At 42.8% G+C, this 12,983-nt stretch overlaps 1 protein-coding gene across 5 annotated transcripts in view; it reads right to left on the bottom strand.

The window, feature by feature from the left end:
• Positions 1-12,983, bottom strand: part of pde4dip (phosphodiesterase 4D interacting protein) — a 564,002-nt gene that overhangs the window by 288,536 nt on the left and 262,483 nt on the right. The window lies entirely within an intron of this gene.

Genomic DNA, 12,983 nt, shown 5'->3' with positions numbered 1-12,983 from the left:
AAAATTAGAGTAGGTTACCTACATACACACATTTTAAAACAGATCTTATTTGAAATACTGAAGAATTCATATTCAGTGAACTTTACAGAAACTATGGAGAATGCTATGCACATTTCATAAGTAGTGCTAATTGAAATGATGTCATGAAATGAATAGACCATTGTTTTGGACTGGAGACACTTTGGCTGTTTGCAAGGATCAACAAAGGGATGACAGAAAGGTCACTCCTAGGTTCTTGTTTACCTAAAACAATAGATGGGAGCAAAAGACTAACTCCTATTGTTTGCTGAATAAGGTGGGAGTTTTGTGGCAAGTGAGAAAAGGAAGGACATATGGCCAGCAGTTTGGTATCTCAGTTGGGGAGGGAGGGAGGGAGGGAGGGAGAGAGAGAGAGAGAGAGAGAGAGAGAGAGAGAGAGAGAGAGAGAGAGAGAAACAAGTTCTCTCAGCCAGTGTGTGTGTGACAGTGAAAGACAGCTGAACAGTTCAAGCCAGGAAGCTTGTTGGAACTGAAACAGAAAGCTCTAGACTGGTGGATGGCTGCAAGTACTATCTGTCTGATGTTTCTCTTGGAATAAGGGGAACAGAAAGGAGAACCCTGATGGGGCAAGTTTCGTCAGCGAGACATTGAGGTACCTCAGTTGTGAAAATTCTGGAACAACAAATCTCTCTCTGCAAATCTCCAAAGAACCTTTCTGAACGGTAAACATTTACCTTTTGAGCACCAAAGCTTGGTGAACTTTATAAATGTAAAATTCTGTGCACAGTATAAGAATTGCCTGCAACCAGTGAACTTGGAAGAATGAGATGTGAGATTGAACTGTGAACCAAGGAACTTTTCTTAAATTTACACACACATTACATACACGTGCGCTTAGAATTAGAAGGGGGTTAAGTTGGGTTTAGTTAAGTTAATAGTGATAAGTTAAAGTTTGATTCTGTTTTCATGTTTAAAAATAATTAAAAACAACTTTTGTTTAAGTAACTACTTGTTGTGGTGAATATCTATTGCTGCTGGGTTTTGGGGTCCTTTGGGCTTGTAACACTGGTAAATTGGTTAAGTATAGATGGGTACTTGATAATTGGCATGATATAATGGGCCAAAGGCCTATTTCTGAGCTGGCTGATTATGATTCAAAAAAACATTCTGGAGCACTGGCACAAATAGAATGTGGATATTAGATTTATTCTACTTGTGTGTTGAGTTACAAATCTGTTCGGTGGAGGCAAACATTGATGACCATCTGAGGATGAAAGGATTACCGACTGACATACAGTTAATGTTGGGGGAAAAATAAAATATCCCAATCTACAGCATTGATAATTTCAGAAATGTAATCAAATCAGTTGGAAACAGATTAAATTGCACTGTCCTTGAAAAGCTGCTAGGGGATACCAGCATGCAAGTATGTTAATTGTTCTTCTGACATTCCACTCTGATATTTTAGCAAAGATATTAACCAACTAAAATAAAATAGTTGGAGGGAGCAGACTAATACCAAAAAACAGAAGAAGTTAATTCACAATATCCTTCATATTCATTTAAAGGCCTCAGTAATCAGAAACATAATAACTTTGAAATTACAAGACAATTTGAATTTTTATTCATACAATTGAGATTGATAGTACTGTAATAGCAATTTAGTTAACATCAAGAAAATTGAAAGCCATAGAATCTCAACTATACATTTTAGGCATTGACTTGAACACAGAACATTACAGCACAGGACATGCCCTTTAGCCAACGATGTTGTGTCGACCAATAAAAATCTACTCAACAATCTAAAGCTTCCCGATCTCACATCCACAACCCTCTATTTTTCTTGCATCTATGTTCCTGTCCAAGTGTATTTTAAATGTCCTTATTGTATCAGCATCTACCACTCCAAATGCATTCCAGGCACTCATTATTCTCTGTGTAAAAAACCTAACCTTGATATTTCCCTTAAATGTTCCTCCCCTCACCTTATACAGATGTTCTCTGGTATTTGCTATTGTCACATTGGGAAAAAGGTGCTGGCTTTCCATCCTATGCATGCCTCTCATAATCTTAATGACCTCTGTTAAGTCACCTCTCACCCTTCTTGAGAAAAGCAGTAGTTCTGTTAACCTTGCCTCCTCATAAGGCACATTCTCCAATCTAGGCAACATCCTGGGAAATCTTTTCTGCACCCTCTCTAAAGCTTCCACATCCTTCCTGTAATGAGGTGACCAGAACTGAACACAATATTCCAAGTGTGGACTAACCAGATTATAGTGCTGCAACATAACCTCTCAATTCTTGAACTCAATCCCCCTTCTAATGAAGACTAGCATATCATAAGCCTTCTTAATCACCTTTATCAACCTGCATGGCAACCTTGAAAGACCTGTGCTTCCATACTATTAAGAATCCTGCCATTAACCATATACTCTGCCTTCAAGTCCAACCTTCCAAAATACTTCACTTGCTGCTTCTTTGCCCAACTCTGCATCCTGTCTATATCATGTTGTAATCTATAATTGCAAACCTGCTTACCCAACATTCTAATTCTTCATCCAGGTCATTTATGAAAATCACAAAGTGCAAGGATCCCACAACAGATCCCTGTGGAACTCCAGTTCTGAATCCACAAAGCCAAGGTTCCATGGATCCCATGCCTCATGAATTTCTGAATGGGTCTACCATGCTGGACTTTGTCAAATGCCTTACTAAAATCCACATCTATCACCCTACCTTCATCAATTTTTTCTTTTACTTCCTCAAAAACTCAAGTAGGCTTGTGAGACATGACCTGCCCTTCACAAAGCCAGTCTGACTATTTCTGAGACTATGCTTCTCTAAATGCTCATTAATCCTGTCCCTAAGAACCCTCTTCAACAGTTTGCAGAAAACTGACATAAGACTCACTGGTCTATAATTCCCAGGATTCACCCTATTAGCTTTTATAAACAAGGGGACTGCATTTTCCATTCTCCAACCCTTTGGTTCCTCCTCTGTGGCCAGGGAGGATGCAGAGATTATTACCAACACTCCAGCAGTCACTTCCCTCACTTCCAATGGATATACTTCTGTATATCTTAACTGGTCTTGGGGACTTTTCAACCATAATGTTTTATGAAGATCCTGCATGTCCTCATTACCTCAACTTGCACAAGCACATAAGCTTGTTCTATACTGAGCTCATATTGTCCAAGGTCCCCCTCTGTGGTGAACACTGAATCAAAGTATTCAAATAGGAGCTCCCCTACCTCCTGTGCCTCCAGGTACACATTGCCTCCTTTATCCTTATGTGGCCATACTTCACTCTACACATCCTTCTGTTCTAGGTTTAGGTTTTCCTTAATTCTACTTGCCAAGGCATTCTCATGTTCTCCTAAGTTCTTTTTTCAGTTCCTTCCTGGATACCATATAATTCTCATGAACCCTACCTGTCTTTTCCTTCCTAAACCTTATGTATGCTTCCTTGATAACAGAGTTGCATCCCAATTTTAATGCCAAGTTTTGCAATAAAAGATGCTTTGATTTTACAATGATTGAAATTAGAATCAAGTTTAAATTCTGTATTTCATTAGAATTAAAGAATCTAGTTCATGCTTCTGATCACCTTCAAAAAGCATCAATTGCATTATTTTCTTAAAATGCAAATGAAGCTGAAATTGCTCACTTGTCTCTTGGTAGAATCCAATAAAATAATTAAATCAATTGAAAATATGTTCATTGTAAGAGTTCAGCCAAGTACAGTAAGTGAAGCCAACAAAGGCACAAGTTTTTGTGGCCTCTTAGGGCAGAACAGTATGTTGTTGAGCTCATCCAACACAAGCACACATTAAAGCTGCATGCCGATTAGTGCAAACCAAACGTCAAACGCAAGAATATTATGAAGACAGGCATTTCCTCAACCTGTTTCCTATTGAGAGAAATTAAATCAAAACCATGAATGAAGCTCTGAGGGAATTGACAAAAACACTGTTGGACTGACATTCTTTAATCTGATACTCCTCTGGATTAAATCGTAATCAACGTGGGGGAATTCTTTAAACATAACATTGCATTATGCCTTGATTAAACATGAACAGGCAGTTTTAATTTCTTTCTACCACAAAAATGTCCATAATCAATTCTGTGTAATGCTATCAATATGAAGTTTTCCTCTGGAGAAGGGTAACAGTACACTTCCTATTAGCTCCCTCTTGATTTCCAAAAGGAGTCTGTCTAATGTTAAATCTTAAATTTTGTCTAACTTCAGTCATGCCCTATCATGCCCTATGTTGATACAGTAAAAAAATCAATTGGTTCCAAGAAATAAAGTGGTTTGGATGAGATGGTAAAAAGGAACTCAGTGAAATTAAAGAGTTACAACCACAGCTGTAGTAGTGATGAGAAACCCAAGAACTGCAGATGCTAGAAAGATGAATTAGCAAAGAAGCTGGAGAAATTTAGCAGGTCAGACAATATCCATTGAGAGAAATGATCAGTCAACGTTGTGGATCGAGAGATTTTATTGAGACTAAATTGGGAAGGGAAGATATCAAGGATAAAAAGAGGGGTCAGGAAGGAGAGTGGCTAAGAGATGATAAAATTCTGGACTGAAGAAGGGGAAAAAGGTGGGGAGGCAGAGAAAGAAGAACACTGTGGGGGAGGTGGGGAAAGAAATGAAAGGCTTAAGAGAAAAATGAGAACGCAACCCAAAACAATAATTACCTTGATGAAGGGCTCAAGCCCCAAATATCGGTTTTGTATTTTTATCTTTGCTATATAATGGACACTGACCTACTGAGTTTCTCAAGTATCGTGTTTTTACAATTATTCACTACATCTTTCTAAGAATTGCTGTTTGACCCAGTGAATTTCTCCAGCTTCTCTTTGTTCAATGGTAGTGGTGACTTCAGTGAAGCAGCATGGAATTTTTAATTTGATGTTGAAATACAAAACACTTTCTTTTCCCTCAACCATAGCATGAACGTGACTATCAATATCGATACAAAAACACCAAGCTTCTGTAAACACAATCCAAAACAACATGGACAAACATTTTTTGCTGTTACCAAGTATTTTGGAGGAATAAATTGGAAACATGGTTCAGGTCAAATCCTGATCCAAATACTCTCCTATTCAACTGAACTTCCATAGCAAGCTTTTTACACAGAAAAGATTCAAATTTCACTTTAACTATTTTACATTATCCTTCCTTTGTTAAAAATTCTCATTGAACTAAATTGAACAATTTCATTGCCTCAAATCATGTAGAAAAGCATTCCACAAGTCTCATTGTTAATTTAAAAAAATCTTTACAACACAGTAGAATCCAATTCCAGCCATTGAAACCCATGGTGCCCAATTACACCCAATTAACTTACAAACCTGAATATTTTGGAGGATAGGAGGAAACTGGAGCACCCAGAGGAAACCCATGCAGACATGGGGAGAATGTACAAACCCTTTCAGACAGTACTTAATTCAAACCTGGGTTGCTGGTGCAGTTATAGCATCACACTAACTGTTTTGACAACTGTGCCATCCACCATTTGTTGCCATCAAATAGCTGTTATGTTGCTGCATTTTTTATTGTGGTCTTGCTTGAGCTACTGCTTAAGCGATTACAACAATAAGATTATGCAAAATAACTATATCCATAATTTCTGGTAAACATGATTGAAGCATTATGTAATTTGGAAGCAATTTAGAACATAGAACATTACATCACAGTACAGGCCCTTTAGCCCTCAAAGTTGTGCCAACCCATAAATTCCTTTAAAATTAAGTACTAAACCCTACCAATCCTGTAACCCTCTATTTTCCTTTCATCCATGTGCCTGTCTAAGAGTCTCTTAAATCCCCCTAATGTTTCAGCTTCCACCACCATCCCTGGGAAGGCATTCCAGACAGCCACAACTCTGTGTAAAAAATGTCACCCTGATGTCTCCCCTAACTTCCCTCCCTTCATTTGTACATATGTCCTCTGATGTTTGCTGTTTCTGCCTTGGTAAACATGTGCTGGATGCCCACCCTATCTATGCCTATCATAATCTTGTAGACCTCTATCAGGTCTCTTTTCATCCTTCTACACTCCAAAGTGAAAAGTCCCAGGTCTGCTAACCTTGCGTCATAAGACATGTTTTCCAATCCAAGCAACATTCTGGTAAATCTCCTCTGCAACCTCTCCATAACTTTCATCTTCTTCCAATAATTAGGTGACTAGAACTGAACACAATAGTCTAAAAGTGATCTTACCAGAAATTAATAGAGTTGCAACATGACCTCTCTACTCTTGAACTCTATCGCAGCATCCCATAGGCCTTCTTAACTATTCTGTCAACCTGTGTGGCGACCTTGAGGAATACATGGATTTGGACTCCAAGGTCTCTCTGTTCATCCACACTCTTAAGTAACTGACCACTATCCCTGTATTCATCCTTCTGGCTTGTCCTTCCAAAATGCATCAACTCACACTTATCCAGATTGAACTCCATCTGCCACTTTTCTGCCCAACTCTATATCCTCTTGTAACCTACGATAACCTTTGGCTCTTCATAACTCCTCAAACTTTTGTGTCATCCATAAACTTACTGACCCATTCTTCTGCCTCTTCATCAGGTCATTTATAAAAATCACAAAGAGTAGGGGTCCCAGAACAGATCCTTGTGGTACTCACTAGTGTCCGACCTCCAGGAAGAATACTGTCCTTCCACTACTACTCTCTGCTTTCTTCCTACAAGCCAATTTTTTTATCCACACAGCCAAGGTTCCATGGATCCCATGTTTCATGATTTTCTGAACAAATCTCTCATGGGGGACCTTGTCAAATGCCTTGCTGAAATCCATGTAGACCACATCTACCACCCTACCCTCATCAATTAAATTTGTTACCTTCTCAAAAAACTCAATTAGGCTTGTGAGGCACGACCTTATCTCCACAAAGCCATTTTGACTACCCTTGAGTAGACTATTCTTCTCCAAATGCTCATAGATGCTATCCTTAAGAATCCTCTCCAACTAGTTGGCACACCACTAACATAAGACTTACCAGTCCATAATTCCCAGGATTCTCCCTGCAACCTTTTTTAAATAAAGGGATTACATTTGACATTCTCAAATCCTCTGATACCTCCCCTGCAGCCAAAGAGGATTCAAAGATCATAGCTACTACCTCAGCTATCTCTACTCTCACAGCAACCTGGGGTATATCGCATCCAGTCCCAGGGACATCAATCTTGATGTTTTTAAGAGGATCCAACACTTCCCGTACCTTAATCTCAAAATTGTTCAGCACACAGGCCTATTGAAATTCGACCTCACTGTGGTCACATTCCTTTCTCTTGTGAATATTGACACAAAGTATTTATTTAGTACTCCATAATTTCCTCTGCCTTCAGGCACATGTTGTCTCCTTTATCCTTTAGCAGCCCCATCTTCATTCTCATTATCATTTTGTTCTTCACATATGCATAGAATGTTTGAGGGTTCTCCTTAATCCTTCATGCTTAAGGCCTTCAAGCTCTCCTAAGTCCTTTCTTCACCTCCTTCCTGGCTACCAAATATTTCTCATGAGCCCATCCTGTTTCCTGCTTCCTATATGTAACATATGCTTCCTTCTTCCTCTTGATTAGTTGCCTGACCTGTTTCACCAGCCACAATTTCCTTTTCCAACCATCTTTTCCTTGTCCCAGTAGGAAAAACCTAACCTGAACCCTGAACGTGGTCCCTAAACTTCCTACACATTACCTCTGTTCTTTCACCCTTAAACATCTGTTTCCAATTTACTCTCGCTAGTTCCTGCTCATCCCATAATAATTAGCCCTTCCCATTTTGTCTGTTTTTATCCTTTTCCATTGATATCTGATGCTAAGGGAGTTGTGTTCACTCTCACCAAAATGCTCCCCCACTGAGAGGTCCACCACCTGACCAGGTTCATTACCCAGAATTAGATCCAGCCGGTCCACATACTATGTCAGGAATCCCTCTTGGACACACTTGACAAATTCAGCCCCATCTATCTCTCTTGCAGTCAGGAGGTGCCTGTTAATATTAGGGAAGTTGAAATCACCCATAACTACAAACCTATATTTCCTGCACCATTCCAAAATCTGCCTGCTTATCTTCTCCTTGGTGTCCCGAGGGCTATTTGGGGGCCTACATACTACTCCCGGTATGGTCCCTTCCTATTTCTGACTTCCACCCACACCGACTCAATGGACATACCTCGAGAGCCTCGTCTCTTTCTATAGCCATGATACTATCCCTGACCAGCAATGTTATCCCCCATCCCTTTCTACCATCCATCCTATTCCTTTTCAAACACCTTATAGTACCTCCATCAGCCAATCCTGCCCTTCCTCCAACCAAGTTTCAGTAACAGCACATCATAGTTCTACATACTGATCCATGCTTTAAGTTGATCCCCTTTATTCCTAATACTCATAGCGTTGAAATATTTCAACCCTTCTACATTTGGCTACATTTATGTTTTGTCCACTGCCTGTCATTCTTCACCAACTCAGAACATACTTTTGTCCTTCTACCCTAATCTCGAAACTCACATTCTGATTCTTACCCTCATGGCAAACTAGTTTAGTTTAAATTGTTCCATACAGCTTTAGCAAATCTGCCAGCCAAGATATTGGCCCCTCTCCAGTTCAGGTACAGCCCATCCTTTTTTTTTACAGGTCAGACCTTCCCCAGAAGAGATCCCAATGATCCAGAAATCTGAACCCCTTCCTTCTGCATCAACTCTTCAGCCATTCATTCATCTGCCACAATATCCTGTTTCTACCCTATCTGGCACATGATATAGACAGCAATCCTGAGATTACCACTCTTGAAGTCCTGCTTTTTGTCTTCTCTTCTAACTCCCTATATTCCCTCTTCAGGACTCATCCCTACTCCTACTATGTCAGTTGTTGCCACGAGGTCCCTGACATCTGGCTGCTTGCCCTCCTCCTCCAGAATGCTATGAACTCGATCAGAGACATCCTTGACCCTGGCATGTGGGAGGCAAAGTACCATCGAGAGCCTCAGTCTTGTTCACCATACCTCCTATCTGCTCTCCTAACCAATGAGTCCCCAATTACCATAGCTGTTAGATTACCATTTAGATGTTTATTAGAACTTAACTTGAAAGCAATTGAAATATTTACCAGGATTTAACTTAAATTCTTCACAGAACTGTGAAATGTAAGTCACAAGAGAGGACTAAAGTGAGTCAAAACTAAAGAGAATAAAAAAATGAAAAGACTTGTCACTTGGGCAAACATAAATCGAATTTGTCTCAGTAATATTGGATTAGTAAATGTTATGAAGATTAAGTACTTTCTCAGCCTTTTTTTTCCCTTTTATCTGTTTTCAGGGTTTATCTGCACTTTGATCAATTTCAGGTCACGCAGTTTCTATAGGAAGTGAAGTGTTAATAATGTTTTGGGCCTGAGACATTCATCAACGTATGAGCAAAAAGTATGGAGGTGCCTGAATAAAAAGCTGGGGAGAGGGGGGAAGAGAGGAAAGGTGGGAGAAAGGAACCTCCCTCCTCTTGTCTTCACCTCCATCCCCCTGATATGTATTATCAATGACTCTAAAGACTGAGTGAGGAACGATAGGCTTTAATACACATTAGATTCCGGCTGGCCCAACTCCATGAGCTTGAATGAATGGAAGGGGGCAGGGAGGTCGACCTTTATGGCCAGGCCACAGGGGGAGGGGTTACATGGGGTTGAGTCATCAGTGGGTAGGTCAGTCACATGTACAGAGCAGCAGCAGTATCTACATATCACTACATTCATCCCCTCTTTAAAAAATCAAGACCCAGTCCTAAAGGTTCAGCTGGTCAGGTGGCTTCCTCTGCCTCTGTGACCTGCGCAGCTCTGCTGGGGGTGTACTGGTTGGCTCCATTGCTGGTTGGGTGTCTTGAGGCGGGGAGGGGGAGGCAAGACTGTCACGGTAAGGAGTGTGACCTGGTTGTCTGTGGGGGCAGTCGCTGGTGCACGTCCCCCTGGATAGGGCATCTGGGGGATCATTGAGTTTGCCTGGCCGGTATAGTTATAGGTGGAGAGTTCAATTCTCCACCTCAGGATATTATTATTTTTGATTTTACCCCACAGTTTTGTGTTAAACATGAAGGCAATGGCCCGTTGGTCCATAAGCAAGGTAAATCCTTTCCTGGCCAGATAGTGATGCCAGTGGTGCACGGCCTCAACGACTGCTTGTGCCTCCTTCTTGACTGAGGAATGCCGTGTTTCGGGCCATGGAGGGTGCGGGAATAAAGTGCTACTGGCCTGCCCGCCTATTTGAGAGTGGCGACCAGTGCGAAGTCGGAGGCATCGCTCTCCATCTGGAATTGGATGGATTCGTCCATGGCATGTATCATGGCTTTAGCGATGACTCCTTTAATTTGATTGAATGCCGCCAGGGCTTCTGCCAATAAGGGGAAGCTTGCGGACCTTACTAAGAGGTAGGTTTTTTGGGCATAATTGGGCACCCACTGGGCATAGTAAGAAAAGAACCCCAGGCACTATTTCAGCGCCTTGAGATTGTGTGGTATTAGGAGTTCTATAAGGGGATGCATGTGATCAGGGTTGGGGGCAATGATAATATATGCCATGATGCATCCAAGGAGGGCGAGGCGAGTGGTACTAAACATACACTTCTCCTTGTTATAAGTCAGATTCAAGGACTTGGCTGTGCTGAGACATTTTGCCAGGTTTGTTTCGTGGTCCTGCTGGTCAATGCCACAGATGGTGACATTGTCAAGGTAGGGGAACGTTGCGGTCAGTTTATGCCTGTCTACCGTCCGATCCATCTCCCTTTGGAACACTGAGACTTTGTTGGTGACTCCAAAGCAGACCCTGACAAAGTAATAAAACCTGCCATCTGCTTCGAAGGCAGTGTTCTTGCAGTCCCCTGGGTGAAGTGGGAGTTGGTACAACGCTGATTTCAGGTCAATTGTGGAGTACACTTTGTACTGGGCTATTTTATTGACCATATCAGCTATTCGGGGGAGGGGGTAAGCATCTAGCTGGGTGAAGCGGTTGACCGTCTGGCTGTAATCTATCACCATACAGGGTTTGCTTCTGCCCCTGACTATCTTGACCTGGACCTGCCATGAGCTCGAATTGGGAGTTATGATTCCCTCTGCCAGGAGTCACTGCACCTCAGACTTTCTAAATGCCTGATCCTCGGTGCTCTAGCGCCTGCTTTTCATCGCAATGCGCCAGCAGTTCAGGGTCAGGTTTTCGAATGGAGATGGAGAGGATATGCAGAGGGTTGAGAGGCTACAGGTGGGGGCCGGCTGTCGGGGGGAGAGGGTTGCAAGTTGGGGGTTGTGTACCATTATGGGTGGTTGCGATCCTCTGAATGCCATTGTTACACTCTTAATCTAGCTCTGTAAGTCGAGGCCCAGGTGTATTAGCGCACAGAGTTGTGGCATCACAAGTAAATGAAAGTTATCATAGCATTCACCCCACCCCCCCCCCACCGTTAACGATGCTACACAATACCCTGGTTCTCCGCAGATTGGTCCTTTGCGCCCATAGAGATGGTGCCGCTCGTGGGTCTGACAGAGAGAGAGAGAATTTCTGGGCAGTGTCCGGGTGGATAAAGCTCTCTGAGTTCCCACTGTAAAACAGGCAGTTCGTCCTTTTTCTGTTTACCTCAATCTCCATCATCGAGTGGACGATTGGATGAGGTCTGCACTGGTTCAGGGTCATGGAAGCCAGGGTCGGGTCATTGTCGTCGCTGTTGGAGGGGTGTCTCGACCAGAATGATGGCAGCTTCCATGTTGATGCATTGGAGGAAAAAGGAGGAAGTGACATCAACCAGGTGGCAGAAAGTGGAGATGACATCACCCAGGAAGTGGCGGAAATGCTGGGTTAGATGGCAACTCCCGGGTTGTGCCGTTTGGCGATGAGCTGCTCACTTGCGAGGTTTTGGATGACTTACAGACATGCTGGTAATGCCCTTTCCTTCTGCATCCTGATCAGGTCGCCTCCTTAGCTGGACAGCGTCATCTGGGGTGCTTCAGCTAGACGTAGTAGTGCCACCTCGGGTGTCTGATCATGGCGATGACAGCGGTGGGGTCATGGCTCACTATCATGGAGGCCATCTGTGATGCCGGCTCCCAACATGGCAGTGCCCGTGGTCCGCACATGGAGGCCCCATTCTTACCAGCAATCTCATTAGCCTTGCGTTGGGCCGAGTCGAGGGTCCTGGCAAGCTGGAAGGCTCTCTTCAGGGCAGCTTGTCTTCCTTGATCAGCCGCTGATGAATGTAGTCAGACCTCACTCCAGCCAAGCAGGCATCTTGGACCAGCTCCTCCACACACTTGGCTACCGGCACAGGGGCTGTAGCAGTGCCCCAGCAGTCTCTCCCCAGTTCATAGAGCACTCATCCATGGACTCACCAGGTTGCTGTCTCCTCAAGGTCACTCAATACTGTCAGTTTACTTCATTCAGCCATGGTCTCTGGGTAGGTCGTGGAGGTCCAGATCACCAGGTACACTTGGTGGCCCACTCTAGCTTGCAGGATCTTGAATTTCTTTTCATCTGAGTCCACCAGGCCCGCTGTGACTTCAAGGAAGTTTGTGAAGCAGCTGATTCATTGCTTGTACCGTTCGGCAGCTCCCGGCATCTGTGGATCGATTTTGAGGCAGTCGGGTCTCAGCAGCTTTTCCATCCCATGTGGAAAATTAATGTGTATTAAACTGATACGCATTATCAATGACTCAAAAGACTGTGGCTGGCCCAACTTCATGTGCTTGAATTAATGGAAGAGGCCAGGTCACAGGGAGAGGGGTTTCGTGGGGTCAAGTCATCAGTGGGCGGGCCAGCCACGTATGTACAGAGCAGCAGCAGTATATACATATATACATATCACTACAACCCCACTGTATTTTCAGCCACCTGTCTGTTTTTTGCTCATGCCTTGACAAAATACTCACACTCAAAAAGTGGATTGGAAAGGAGGGAGGCCTATTCCTCCCACCCTTCCTCTCCCCCCCCCCCCCCACCCCACCT

This window comes from Narcine bancroftii, chromosome 5, assembly GCF_036971445.1.
Source record: "Narcine bancroftii isolate sNarBan1 chromosome 5, sNarBan1.hap1, whole genome shotgun sequence".
Taxonomy (NCBI): domain Eukaryota; kingdom Metazoa; phylum Chordata; class Chondrichthyes; order Torpediniformes; family Narcinidae; genus Narcine; species Narcine bancroftii.
This window is presented reverse-complemented; position numbering and strand designations above follow the sequence as displayed.